Genomic DNA, 15,553 nt, shown 5'->3' with positions numbered 1-15,553 from the left:
CAAGGCCTGTTTGATAAAAAGTCCTCTCTATGTCCCATTGTTTCTGGATGGCCCAGCATACATTTGTTTTTTGTTTTGTTTTGTTTTTTCAAACATTTGTTTACAAAACATTTACTCTTTCCATTTTTCCTGTGAATTGTCTTCCTTTCCTTTGAAGCTCCAGACCCCTACACCCTTCTCCTTAGTTGAGTAAAACATATACTTAATTTTGCCCTTTTATAAAATCTCATAAATTTACATGCAGGTTCCCTGTAAGTTTGTAATTAAATTTGATTTTCTCCTATTAATCTGTCTTATGCCAAAGTTAATTCTTAGACCAGCCAGAAGTATCTTGAAGGGTATAGGAAAACTCCCCCCACCTCAACATTGTAATCTAGTAAGTAAAGTACCTTAGTTCTGTGAGCCCCTGTCTAGTAAATTAATCAAACCTCAGGAGAGGATTATGGGAACCATAGTCAGTTGGTCAAAGGCACAGGTGACAACCTGGACTTGTCACTGGATAAAGTGAGTGTGTGGGTGAGAGGGGCAGTCTTGTAGGGCTGAGCCCTCAACCTGTGGGGTCTACATCAACTTCATGTAGACAGCATCAGAATTGAGTTACATTGCTAGACACCCAGTTAGTGTCACTGAATTGCTTGGTGGAAAAAAAACCTCCCACATATTTGGGAACCAGAAGTATCAGAAGTGAAGCAGTGTTATAGTAGAGTATTGAGAAAACACACAGAACACACAGGAAGCATTTTCCTTAACTATGTGGAAATAATTCTATCAGGCTGCAAAATTTTGCCAAGAAAACTTATTAATTATAGGGACATTAATTATCTTCAAAAGGTGATTTCATATACCACCATCATCTGCAGTAATTTAAATTCTAAATAGAGATAGCTCTGGAGAAAATTAAAAATTATTTCTAGGACTCCTATTACACAAGTATTAGGCCACTTGTCTTTTATACTCCAAGTGAGGTATTGTTACAGGATTTCTTTTCCCTTATTAATTGCGGTTCTTGGTCACACTGCTTTGAAGAGTGAAGAGGTAAATCAGACCAAGAGTGGTGAGCAGCAAAGCAAAGTTTATTGAAAGTACAAACCTCTCAAAGAGTGGGGGGACCTGAGAGGTTGTCACCAGTTTCTAAGTGTAGGGCTTTTTACAGGCTTATTGGCAGGTTGTTTTAATCTGATTAATCCTCCCTGTGCCTGTCCCCCAATCAGGTTTTTGTCATCTACCTCACACAAAGGAAAGGATGGAGGGGAGGGCTCCTGGTAAAATCCTTTTAAGGGTGGTTTCCTCTTACAGCAGGGGGCCCCTTCTCCCTGCCTGCCTTTCTTCTGACTATACTGCATTGGTATCATGAATAGAATTCAGCCAGCTGCAGGACTAGTCCCATTTCTGCCAAGTCTGTGTGATTGGGGATGGGATAAATTCCTGACTTCAGTTAATTCATCTCTAAGATGAGGATAATAAAACTTTACCACATTGTGTAGTTGTGAGGACAAAATATTACTGTACATGAGAAAATATATTACTGTTCTCATTACATCAAGAATTTTAAATATTTTTGTATGAAACAGGCAAAGTTCAAAAATACTATACAAAGGTCCTAACTCAGGGCACCTGGGTGGCTCAGTGGTTGTGCATCTGCCTTTGGCTCAGGTCATGATCCTCTGGGGTCCTGGGATCAAGTCCTGCACCAGGCTCTCTGCAGAGAGCCTGCTTCTGTCTCTGGCTCTCTATGTGTGTCTCTCATGAATAAATAAATAAAATCTTAAAAACAACAACAACAAAGGTCCTAACTCTAACAAAAATAATCTTGATATTGAGAATTAAGATAACCACAAAGTCTTATGATGTGTCTGGCACTGGACTAAGAATTTTACTCTCTTTACCTCATTTAGTCCTTGGAATGACTAAGAAGGCAGTTCTTTTCATTATTCCAATTTTACTGAGAATATAAGTAACTTTTCCATGCTCACACAGCTAGAAATAGTGGAACAAGGATTTGAGTCCAAGTATTTGATTCCAAATCCTACATGTTTAAGCAATTTTCTATAATGTCTCTGAGTTTCATCTGAATTTAAGCTTTATGTTTGGGATGGTATACATCACCATATAGTCCTTCACTTAGGATAAATATTGAATGGTAATCCCACTTAACATTGGCTAAAACAAAAGCTTAGTCCATAAACTCTCTACCCAAGGACCTGAAAGGCAGCTCTGACCATGGAAAGTCTGGCTAGAACCTGAAACCCAAAAGTTAATGGAAACAAGCAGGAAAGTGGGTCTAGATCCACATTACTTCACACTCTAGCTGATTACAAGTAATCTAGAAGCAATGCATATGTTATTTAATTCATTCAAGTACATTTGTGGACAGATGTACTGACCTACTCTGAATGTTGGCAGGGAAATTGGAGTTTCAAGTAGTAGAGGCCCATTAGCAGCCAAGGAGCTTGTGGCCAGAGCCAGAAGTCATCCAGGAATGGATTGATGAGGGTAGAGATGGTCTTCCCAAAGAGATTACAGAGGCTCTGAGAATAGGCCTGGAGAAAAATAGCAAGATTCTAGGGACTACCCAAGAGAGAATTAGAGGTAGTCAACCAGACAAATAACACTAACACTCTCATGTTGGGGGAAATGGATTATTCAATTTGTGTACTCCTCCAGACTTCAGCCAGATTGATGCTTAAGCAACAAGTTTTCATCTCTGGGAGAAAAAGTACAGCATATAAGGACTATACTTATGGTTCTGAGTATAATAGATGGGGCACCTATTGTTATGGTAATATCACATATACTGTCTCTGGGGCCACCCTGGGAGTCAAACAGGGCAGCTGCTTTTTCCATGTTAATCAATTAGTCAGCAAATCAATGAAGAGTTAAGATGGCAGAATAGTAGGGGGACCCTATGCTTGTCTCCTCCCTTGAACACAGCTAGAAAAATATTAAATCATTCCAAACACCCAGGGAATCAATCTGAGGACTGTGAGAACAAACTGCACAACTAGAGGAAAAAAGAGGTTACATTGTGGAAGGTAGAAGGTGAAAGGGAGAGAGGGAGAGAGAGAGTAGCATACAGGGGATTGCATAAGAAAAATACTTCCCCAAAACCATTGACTGGGAAAACAAGAGAAGCTGATTACTGTGAGCTTTAATAACCAGTAAAGCACAAAGACTGAAGTTTTGGACTGGCTTATGTGGAGCCCAGCAGGCATAGCAGTGCTCCTGTGGAAAAGGAGGGCAGAGGTCTGGAAGCAGATAGTATGGATCTGCTGGGTCATACTGGGAGAGACAGTTCCCCTTCTTGGAGTTACATTTGGGACAGGTGGTACAAATTCTCAGGTGACAAAAGAGCCAGCAGTCACCATTATACTGCCCTGCTCCCTAGCATAGGGGCAGAGACACCTGCTGAGGGCAAATTAACCTGGATGCTGGCTTTTTGCTGTTTTACTCTAAACTCCAAGCTCCTGCACCTTTGTGTGACTTCCCTTCTGGGACAAAATAGCAACAGCCCGAGCACAGTGAGACCCTTCTCCAGAGGATCAGCATGGGTCTGTGCTGTGCCAGGTCACTCAAATTTGGAGTTTTGAAACTCAGATGGCATGCCTGACATCAAAAACTATGCTGCTGAGTGGGCAGACACCCAGACAGAGACAGAGTAAAGGCAGAGATCTGAGGGATGCCTGGGACACGTGAGGGGAGATTGTTAATTCTTCTGTGAGGGATTCACGGGCATGGGCATGAACTCTCCTTCCTCTCCAGGGAGGAGAGAGCAGGCTGGTACCATTTTTATCCACTTACTAGTATGGAGGCATTTCAGTAAGCAGCACAGCACCCACAGCACTCAAGTGGATGCTTGAGGCGCTTATACCCAGCCCCATCCCCCTGCACTCTATAGCTGCTCTTTTATTGCGCAAAGGGTGCCTGAGAGCCAGAGCAGCCACAGGACCCTCTCCCAGAAGACCATCACAAACCTCCTCCAGCCCCCACATGCAAACTAGATTTAGACAAACTATATTTTAAACCAAAAACTATAACATAAGGGCAGCCTGGGTGGCTCAGAAGTTTAGCACCGCCTTCAGCCCAGGGCCTGATCTGGGAGACCCGGGATTAAGTCTCACATCAGGCTCCCTACATGGAGCCTGCTTCTCCCTCTGCCTGTGTCTCTGCCTCTCTCTCTCTCTCTCTCTGTCTCTCTTGAATAAATAAATTAAAAATCTTAAAAAAACAAAAAACAAAACAAAACAAAAACCCCCCAAACTGTAACATGAGATGACAAGGAAAACTATATGATAATAACAGGGTCTGTACAACAAGAAGATCTAACAATTGTAAATATTTATGCTCCTAACTTGGAAGCACCCAAATATATAAATAAATTAATACCAAACATAAAGAAACTCATTGGCAATAATACAATAATAGTATTGTATAATACAATAATAATACTAATAATTGTATTATAAGACTTTACAATAGAAGACTTTAACACCCCACTTACAGCAATGGACAGATCATCTAAGCAGAAAATCAACAAAGAAATAATGGCTTTAAGTGACACACTGGACTAGATGGACTTAACTGATACATTCAGAACATTTCATCCTAAAGTAGCAAAAGATGCATTCTTTTTGAGTAAACATGGAACATTCTCCAGAAGAGATTGAATACTGGGTTATAAATCAGGTCTCAACAAATACAAAAAGACAAATCATACCATGCATGTTTTCCAACCACAAATGCTATGAAACTTGAAGTCAACCACAAGAAAAAATTTGGAAAGATTACAAATACATGGAGGTTAAGCAACATCCTACTAAAAAAATGAATGAGTTAAACAGAATATTAAAGAAGAAATTTTAAAAATACATGGAAGCAAATAAAAATGAAAATATAGCAGTCCAAAATCTTTCAGATGAAGCAAAAGTAGTCATAAGAGAGAAGTATTAAGCAATAGAGACCTACCTCAGGAAGCAAGACAAATCTTAAATACATAACCTAACCTTATACCTAAAGGAGCTAGAAAAAGAACAACAAAGCCTAAAGCCAGAAGAAGAAGGGAGATAATAAAGATTACAGCAGAAATAAATAATGTAGAAACAAACAAAAAACCAATAGAATGGATCAATGAAACTAGGAGCTAGTTCTTTGAAAGAATTAATAAAACTGGTAAACCCTTAGTCAAATTTACCGAAATGAAAAAAGATCCAAATAAATAAAATCATAAACGAAAGAGGAGAGATCACAACCAACACTCCAGAAACACAATTATATATGAGAATATTATGAAAAATTATATGTCAGCAAATTGGGCATTCTGGAAGAAATAGATAAATTCCTAGAAACATGAACTACCAAAACTGAAACACAAAGAAATAGAAAATTTGAATAGACCCATAATTAACAAAGAAATTGAATGAGTAATGAAAAATCTCCCAACAAGCAAATCTCTGGACCAGATGGCTTCTCAGGGGAATTCTACTAGACATTGAAAGAAGAGTTAATATATATTCTTCTCAAATTGTTCCAAAAAATAGAAATGGAAGGAAAAGTTCCAAACTCATTCTATGAGTTAGCATTATGTTGATTCCCAAACCAGACAAAGACCTCACTAAAAAGGAGAATTACAGACCAATATCCCTCATGAAAATGGATGCCAAAATTCTCAACAAGATAATAGCAAATTGAATCCAACTGTACATTAAAAGAATTATTTGCCAGAATCAAGTGGAATTTATTCCTGGCCTGCAAGAATCAATCAACATGATATATTTGCAAATCAATCAACATGAGATATTACATTAATAAAAGAGAGGATAAGAACCATTATGATCCTCTCCATAGATGAAGAAAAACCATTTGATGAAGTACAACATCCATTCATGATAAAAATCCTCAACAAAATAGGGATAGAGGGACCATACCTCAACATCATAAAGGCCATATATATAACATGAAAAGATGCTCAGCATCACTCATCATCAGGAAAATACAAATCAAAACCACAATGAGATGTCACCTCACACCAGTCAGAATGGCTAAAATCAGAAACACAGAAAACAACAGATGTTGGCAAAGATGTAGAGAAAGGGAAACTCTCTTACACTGTTGGTAGGAATGCAAACTGGTGCGGTCACTCTGGAAAACAGTGTGGAGGTTCCCTGAAAAGTTAAAAATAGAACTACCCTACAATCCAGCAATTGCACTCCTAGGTATCTACCCAAAGGATACAAAAATACTGATTTGAAGGGATACATGCACCCTGATGTTTATAGCAGCATTATTAACAATAGCCAAACTATGGAAAGGGCCCAAATTCCACAACTGATAGATGCATAAAGAGGATGTGGTATATATACACACAATGGAATATTACTCAGCCATCAAAAAAGAATGAAATCTTGCCATTAGCAACTATGTGTATGGAGCTAGAGAGTATTATGCTAAATGAAATAATTCAGTCAGAGAAAGACAACATATGATTTCCCTCAACATATGTGGAATTTAAGAAACAAAACAGATGAACATATAAGAAAAAGAGAGAAGTAAAGCAAGAAACAGATTCCTAACTATAGAGAACAAACTGAGGGTTGCTAGAGGGGAGGTGGATGGGGGATAGGCTAAGTGAATGATGGGTATTAAGGAGGGCATTTGTTGTGATGAATTGCTAAATTCTACTCCTGATACCAATATTACATTATATGTCAACTAACTAGATTTAAATACAAACTTGAAACATATGCAAAAAATCAGTCAGCAAATCGTCTATGCATTCCAACTGGCATACCACCATCTCCTTCTCATACCCTACCTAGTGTGCTTCAGAGTCCCCCTGACAGTTTATCACTTCTGGTCTCACCCCTAGAGTATGCGCTTCACTAGATTGAGGTATAATTTGCATTTCTCTCAAGTTACTAGGTGATGCAGATATTGCTGGTCTGGGGGCCACACTGAGGATTACTAGTGAAGTAGTTACTGTTTTGCCCAGATGCCTTTTGGGACTGAAGGATTTATTCCCCCAGCTTCTGGGGATGTGGCTAACTGCAGCTTTCAGTCCCTCCACAAATTATCCATAGGTGACTTTGCCTAAAGTCATACCCCTCCCTGGGCAGCCTGCATACAAGGATGGATACATGCAGGCCCCCTCATCTCAGGTTGAAGACTCAGAAGGGCCATCCTAGTGTCAGAGTCTCTGAGTGGTTAACTATAGCCCTTGTCATAAGTGCACTGAAACTCAACTTTTCCCTGGGCTCATTTCTCTGGTCACATAGGAGCTCCCTTACAACCATTATTAAGAAAGGACAAACAACTGACCTTGGTTCATGGACAGTGTTAAAAGATAAAATGAGGCATATTAAACATTTTAAAATAATTTTTAAGTTTGAGAAAATTGACTCTAATTTTTAAGTTTGAAAAAAAATTTTTTTAATAAATACAATTCAGGGTTTATTAAAAACCAGGGGTCCCCTGGCACTGAGTAAATTAATAACTGGAGAGGGCACAGCTGGGGAAAGGGGAAGAAATCAGATCTCAAGACAGACTCTTTGAACTACCCCTCACTTTCCCAACTCCCACCCTCCACTATGGCTCTTGGGACATAGCACCAGCAGGTATCTCAGTCCTGGGTAGAGTGTGGCTGGCACCAAGGCATGTCTTCCCTGCCCAGGAGAGGAGACAGACCCTGGGATCACTTGTTTCCAAGCCCTTGGTGACCCCAAGACCTGCTCCACCCAGGGGCCAGGGCTGAAGCACCAATAGGAGGCCCCTGAGGGTAGGAGGGAAGGGGGGAGGGGGAACAGAGGCACAGAACCTAGGCAGCAGAAGAGGCTGAAAGGGAGTCTAGCCCCCTCTCCAGGTCCAGCCAGTTCCCAACTGAGGTCAGTTCCATCCTCCCTTTCTCCTGAGCCCTGTCTGCACTCAGCTGAGGATCTTGCGGGGCAATTCAACAGAGGCACGGATGGAAGACGGCATCATCCCGCACACAGTTTCGCTTGCGGATATCCTGGTGGGAGATGAACTTGGGATAACCAAGTTAGGCAGAGCCAAACTGAAAGTCATTAGCACTCTACCACCAGGAGCTAGGGGTCAAGACTTACACGGAGAAGATGCAGAAGTAATGAAAGGAAATAGTGTGGGATCCCTGGTGGCGCAGCGGTTTGGCGCCTGCCTTTGGCCCAGGGCGTGATCCTGGAGACCCGGGATCGAATCCCACATCGGGCTCCCGGTGCATGGAGCCTGCTTCTCCCTCTGCCTGTGTCTCTGCCTCTCTCTCTCTCTCTCTGTAACTATCATAAATAAATAAAAATTTAAAAAAAAAAAAAAAAAAAAAAAAAAAAAGAAAGGAAATAGTGTGACTGGCTATAGTTTAAAGTCTAGTTCCTGTTTGTGATTAATTTTCCTTAGGTTTCCGGGCTTCTTTCTTTCTTCTTTCTTCTTTCTTTCTTTCTTTTTCTTTCTTTCTTTCTTTCTTTCTTTCTTTCTTTCTTTCTTTCTTTCTTTCTTTCTTTTTCTTTCTTTCTTTCTTTCTTTCTCTTTCTTTCTTTCTTTCTTTCTTTCTTTCTTTCTTTCTTTTTCTTTCTTTCTTCTTTCTTTCTTTCTTTCTTTCTTCTTTTCTTTCTTCTTTCTTTCTTCTTTCTTTCTTTCTTCTTTCTTTCTTTCTCTTTTCTTCTTTCTTTCTTTCTTTCTTTCTTTCTTTCTTTCTTTCTTTCTTTCTTTCTTTCTTTCCTTCCTTCCTTCCTTCCTTCCTTCCTTCCTTCCTTCCTTCCTTCCTTCCTTCCTTTTTAGAGACAGAGTCTGTGCCCAGAAGCAGAGATGGGATGTGAGGGTGTGGGGGTGGGGAGGGGCAGAGGGAGAAAGAGAATCTTAAATCTTAAGTAAGTTTCACATACAACAAGGAACTGGAGGCAGGGCTCAGTCTCACAACCCTGGGATCAGGACCTGAGCCGAAATCAACAGTCAGATGCATAACTGACTGAGCCACCCAGGCTCCCTGGCTTTTAGTGTTTTAACTTTCAGTAATTTACAGACTTAGGTTGCAGTTTGCTTATGTAGGCCACCAGAGCATTAGAGCCACTTCAGTCTAAGGGGCTCCTTTTTATTTAATTTAACAATGGGTTTATTTGGTTGGAGGGAGCAAGACAACAAACAAGCATAGGTGCAGGACTCCCACTCAGGGGTTACATTGAAACACAGTGGCAGGAGGAAATCCCCACAATGAGCAGACTCCATTGACATAGCTAAGCCCCAAGTCAATGGGACAGGGCTATAGACTCTGCTTCTATGGAGGCACTACAAGCTATAAGCAATCAGGTGCATAATTTTATTATAGGAAAGTAGTGAAGGATTGGGAACAACCTAATCTATCACAGGTTGAGTGGACAATACGGATACGTAAATATTTTTAATAGTGTATGAGAAGCATGACAAAGTAGATTTGTAGAGGGTATCATAGGGATACAGCCATCTACTCCAGTCTGGAGTGAGTGGCAGAACTCCAGGAAAATTATGGTGGAGGAGGGAGATCGGGAGAGGTAAAAAATGAAGTTAGAAAGATAGGGAAATGACTGGGTCATGGTATACTCTGAAGGCCTCACAAAGAATTCAAAATTTGTTCCAAGATATTGGAGAGCTACTGAGAGGTGTTAAGCAAAGTTCATGATTAGATATAGGTTTAGAAGTAATTTTTCTGGCAATGAGGTGGGAAATCGGTTGAAGAGGAAAGACTGGTAAACAAAGAGAGAAACAAATCTGCAACTTCTAGCAATATTCCAGGCAGTAGATAGAGCAAATAGGTCTTTACCCTTAAGAGCTTAGGCTTCCTGAGATGGACTGATTGGACCTCAATTCCAGCTCTGCCATCAAGGTTGTAGGACCACAGGTGAGTTAGCCACCAAGCTAAACCTTGGTTTCCTCATCTGTAAAATCAGTATAGTAGCACCTATTGATGGAGTTTTTGTAATGATTAAAACTGAATGCCTAGAATGGGATTAGTTCAGTGTCTGAAACTAATAAACCCTTCCATGTTAAATGTCATTAGTATTCTTGGAGGGTGTGAACTAGTCTAGAAGTCAAAGGGCTGGGAAGGAGGGAAACTACTACTTTCTAAGAATATACCCAGTGTATTGAAAAAGGAGGTTATAGGATGGTCCAGAGCATGAGTAAGAGGTACAGTTGGTTCAGGCTCCTAACTTGGCTCTGCTTTTAGGAACATCAATCCCTTGATTAAGTAAATATTCCCTGAGCATTTACACTGTGCTGTGAAGTGGGATGGAGTTGTGACTCACACATGAACACAAGACTCTTGTGCTAAGTGGTCTCTCTTCAGGGACTTGTAAACTTACTCAAGACTGACATTACATGTTTAGTAATGTCTTCATTTCCATCTAGTGGGAGCTTTACTATCCCAATTCATGTTTTCTTGAAAATTAACAGAGAAAAGACAAATATATTTCTTCCTCCTTCAAAAATCACCAGTGGGAGGGTTGTAACTATTTGAGGATGCAAAAGTGTTGCTTGGGATTCAAAGCCTTTCAGCTGTTTGTACTGACAGGTAGTTCAAATCTTAAAAGCAACTGTGGAAGTAATTGCAATGAAGTGATCTGCTATTGATCTACATGTATTTACAAAGCCCAATCCATTTAAATTGTCATGGTTCATCCAGTGTAATTCCAAGTGGTTTTGCATTCTGTATAATCAGGTACACTGTTGTATCTTGGCAGTTGTACTTGTAGAAAATAGATAGGCTGACAAGATCTACAGCAAAACCTTTCTCATTTAGGAGGGTTTCTTATTATATCAGTTCTATAATCTTTCCTCAGGAGCCAAGTATTGCTCTCTACTGGTATAAATATGGGTTCCTTTATCTGTACTATGGAAATCTATGAGATGCTAATGACATCAAATTTAATTGTGGGTATTAAAACCCTTCAATTACCATGTTACTTGTCTGACAACACATTATGTTACAATAATTCTGTAACCAGTAAGCTGGTTGGAAATGTGCAAAGTAGATTATATCTCTACACTTAGCCCAGCTTTTTTTCCCAGTGAGGAAAAGTTTTGGGAGACTAAGGGCACATAGAAACTTCTTTTGCCTCTGCACACAGCATTCTCTCTGCGTGGTCATTCCACCCTTCTACCCAGCTTTTAAAATCTTGCTTACCTGCAAAGCACAGCTCAGATTCCATCATCCCTGTGCAGATTGCTGTGATTCTTTCTCTTCCTGCAATACTCTGTTAAACTATCTGTATACTAGAGAGGGAAAGTATGGAGACAGGACTGGAGGTCAGTGTGAAATAAACAAAGACCAATGAAAAGAGAACAACAGGCAAAGGCTATTTATTCAGAGCTTGCTCTAGCAAGGGAGTCAGCCATCACTCTTTGCAGACACAAAGGCAGGAAGAAGAGTGGGAAAGCTTCATGGTGAAAGAAAGAGAAGACTTCAGTTATCCCTTATTGGAGGCTCTTGGTACAGGGAAGCTGTAGGTGGACTAACAAGAAGTGGGTGTTCCTCTGTGATTGGGTATAGGGTGTGTATTTGGCTTTCTCTGTTTGGTTGTAAGTTGGAAGTGAGACAAAAACTACAGAAACCTTCAATTATTTATTAAGTCTTGGTTGTTTGGGGCCAATTGTTACAGAAGTTACTGTTAGGCTTCCTGGACTGTAACTAGAGATAATGTTTTGACTTCCTACAAGTGTGACTTGCAGATAGTAGACCATCTTTCTGGGCTGGTTAGTGAAGTTCATGGGTTGCTTTTCTGGTCTGATTGTTGCAGACTGTGAGTCAGAGTTCTGTCTTTACATATATTCTGTCCATTTTCTGTTTGTAAATTTAGTCTCTCACCATGAAGGAAGTTCACAAGGGATTTACTGAGATCACTGAGAATATAGAAGAAGAAATAAAAGGACAAGATCTGATAACACATGAGGGTGAGGGAAGACTTCAAAGACCAGAATAGTGGTTAAAACTCTATTGCTACCACACTACCTGGATGTAAATCCTAGCTCTGCCAGTCACCCACTGAACATGAAGATAATAATAGTACCTAAAGCATAGTGTACTATTAGTGCTAAATAGAAATTAAGTTAGCTATTTATGTAAAGTGATTAGAACAGTTTCTGACCCAAAGTAAATGTTAGCTGTTCTTAAAAAAAAAAAAAAAAAAAAAATGTTAGCTGTTCTTAATACCCTGGAACAAGTCATTAGCTAACAGCCTATCAGGAGGAAGAGCAGGCTTTGAAGCAAACTTTAGAAATGGTTAGACGTTTAGGTGGCATTTAGGAGTGAGACTGTTTTTTCCCAGGATCTTGAATGTTAAGGATTGAATGTGTCCCCTCAATATTCATATGTTGAAGCCCCAATCCCCGGTGTAATGGTATTAGAAGAGAGGCCTTTGGGAGGTAATTAGGCTTAAATGAGGTCATGAGGGCTTTGAGATTAGTGCTCTTGGAGACCAGAGAGCTTTTTCTCTCTGAGTATACGCACCAAGGAAAGACCATATGAGGACATAACAAGAAGGTGACTATCTGTAAACCAGGAATTGGGTTTTCACCAGACACTGGAATCTGCCAGCACCTTAATCTTGGGTTTCTCGTCTTCCAGAACTATGAGAAATAAATTTTTGTTGTTGAAGTCACCCTGACTATGGTATTTTGTTATAGCAGTTTGAAGTAAGATAGTATTTTCTTCTGTTTTGGTTAAGCTGTCTCCTTTAATTATAATAGCTATTGGTCTGTGGTTTTTGTTGTTTTTTTCCTTCCCCCAAGGAATTAGCAATACTCGGCCTCAGACAAACAGAATTATTGGTCTGAAAAACTAAATTGCCGGAATGATGAGTAAAATGTAAAATATGTGGAAAAAGAAAAAGATTGACAATTTTAATCATAAAGACATCTTACATGTGTTTAGTGCTTTACAGTATACCAATCATTTTCTGTTAGTGATCTCAGGCAAATAAAAATAATTACTTTTGACTGATAAGCATGCAGCACAAAGATACTAAATTACAAAATCATTCCATTCCCTCTGATACCTGGCTTTCAGTTAATTAGCACTTCAAATTTACACTGGTATTCTTGACTGCCATTTTTATGTAGAAACTGATTTACTTTTCAAGTATGATTCATAAGCATACATTAATGCTAATAAGTTATTTACTAGCCTTGAATCTTATTAAGACATCTTGTCTCATCTATATTTATTTGTTTACAAAGATCTATTTTGATAAAATGAAAGGCAAAGATTCTGTGTAAACATGGTCTTTCTTAAAGTATTATCTTCTACATGTGCTGAAGGGGCAGGGTTTTTAGGAGACTTCTCCAAGAACAAAAGAGCTGACGGTTGCCATTTCTCCACACACAGGACCCCCCCGCCTCTCCCTCCAAAAAAACCTAAAGAGGCAGACATCTACTGGAATCAGTGGAGCCAGACATCTGTTGGAATCAGTGCAGTTGAACATACCTTGCTAACACAACATACCCTGCCCCTGCATTCTTCTGCAGATCCTTCTCATCCAACCTGCCCTACTTGGCAGGAGTCTCTCAAAACTGGCTCTTGCCACATCTCATCTTGCAAGCAGGCCTGGCCGAGGCCAGCACCACTCCAAAACCACTCCTGTCCTGGAAAGAGGGGAAGATAACCACACACACTAGCACACTAGCAGTCCCAGCAGCCAAACCTTATAACTGGCAGTGCAGAGAGTGCCCTGCTGATCAGTATGTCTGCAACCCCAGCAGAAGGACTGGGGGTAGGCACCTGGTGTCTGCTGGCCCCACTCATCAAGGAAAGCCTCTCAGTGCAGGAAGAGTACACAGCAGCTCAGTGTAAGCAAAGCTCTAAGAAATGGGCTGAGGACAGGCATGTGGTCTGACTATTGACACTGCTCAGCTTTAATGGCCTACAATGGCTCCAGACTGGCCCCTTAACAGCACAAGGACCAAATCTGACCCATAACAGACAAAGTGGGCCATTGCAGTCAACAGAACTGAAGGCAAAATTAGGCTTAGCCAAAACAGTAGGGCACATGCAATCCACATAGGAGACACCCCTGAAGTGTATCATTCTAATGAATAGGGGAGATCGTACTACCAGACACCACAGGAACTATTCTTCATAAGTCAATTACTTTCAAGGTCAAGATACATAACTGACTTTCCTGACACATAGAAACAAACACAGAGAGTTAGACACAATGAGGAAATAGAGGAATATGCTCTAAATGAAAGAACAGGACAAAATCACAGCAAAAGAGCTAAATAAAATGGAAATAAACAATATGCATTATAAGAAATTCAAAGTAATGTTCATAAAGGTACTTAATGGACTTGAGAAAAAAGTGGAGAAACTCAGTGAAACCTTCAACAAAGAGGTATCAAATATAAAAAAAAAGAACTGATCAGAGATGAAGAACTCAATAACTGAAATAAAAAATACACTAGGTGAAATAAATAGCAGATTAGAGGAGGCAAAATGATGGGTCAGTGAGCTGGAAGACAGAGTAATGGAAAGCAACCAAGCTGAACAACAAAAAATAAAAAAAATAATAAATAATGAGAATATATTAAGGGAACTCAGCAACATCATCAAACATAATATTTGCAATATAGGAATAACAGGGGGAGAACACAAGGAAAAGGGAGCAGAAAATTTATTTGAAGAAATAAAAACTGAAAAATTTTCCTAACTTGGGGAATGAAACAGACATCCGGGTCCAGAAGGCACAAAAAGCCACCAACAAAATTAAACCAAGGAAGTCCACTCCAAGGTATATAATTAATATGGCAAAAAGCAGTGATAAAGAATTTTTAAAATAACAAGAGTTATTACATACAAAGGAAACCCTGTACAGCTACTGGTTGATTTTTCAGCAGAAACTTTGCAGGTCAGAAGAGAGAGGCATGATATATTCAAAGTGCCAAAAGGAAAAACAACAACAACAAACCTGCAACCAAGAATTCTCCATCCAGCAAGGCTATCATTCAGGATAGAATGACAGATAAAGAGCTTCCCAGACAAACAGAAATTAAAAAGAAAATTCATCACCACTAAACCAGCCTTGTAAGAAAAATTAAAGGAAATTATCTGAGTGGAAATAAAAGGCCATAACCAGGAATAAGAAAATTAGGAAAGGAAAAAAAAATCACAGATAAATACGAACACAATAAAACTAGTAGATTTATCTTTTACAAAACTAGTATGGATGTTAGAGCCCCAAAACAGCAAAACCTGTAAAAGTTTATATCTGTAAAAGTGAATCAAGGGATTCACAAAACAAAAGGATGTAAAGCATGAGAGACAAACAAAAATACAGACTCAAATATAGAGAACAAACTGGTGGTTACCAGAAGGAAGGTAGATGGGGAGATGAGTGAAATAGATGAAGGAGATTAAGAGTATAATTATCATGATAAGTACTGAGTAATGTAAGAATTGCTGAATCACAATATTGTACACCTGAAACTAATATAACACTGTACATTAATTATACAAAAATTTAAACATAAATTAATTAAAAATAATAAATAAATATTTTTTTAAAAAAGGATGTAAGGTATGACA

Source organism: Canis aureus, chromosome 24 (assembly GCF_053574225.1).
Source record: "Canis aureus isolate CA01 chromosome 24, VMU_Caureus_v.1.0, whole genome shotgun sequence".
Taxonomy (NCBI): Eukaryota; Metazoa; Chordata; class Mammalia; order Carnivora; family Canidae; genus Canis; species Canis aureus.
The sequence above is the reverse complement of the archived record's forward strand: the minus strand, read 5'-3'. Positions refer to the sequence as shown.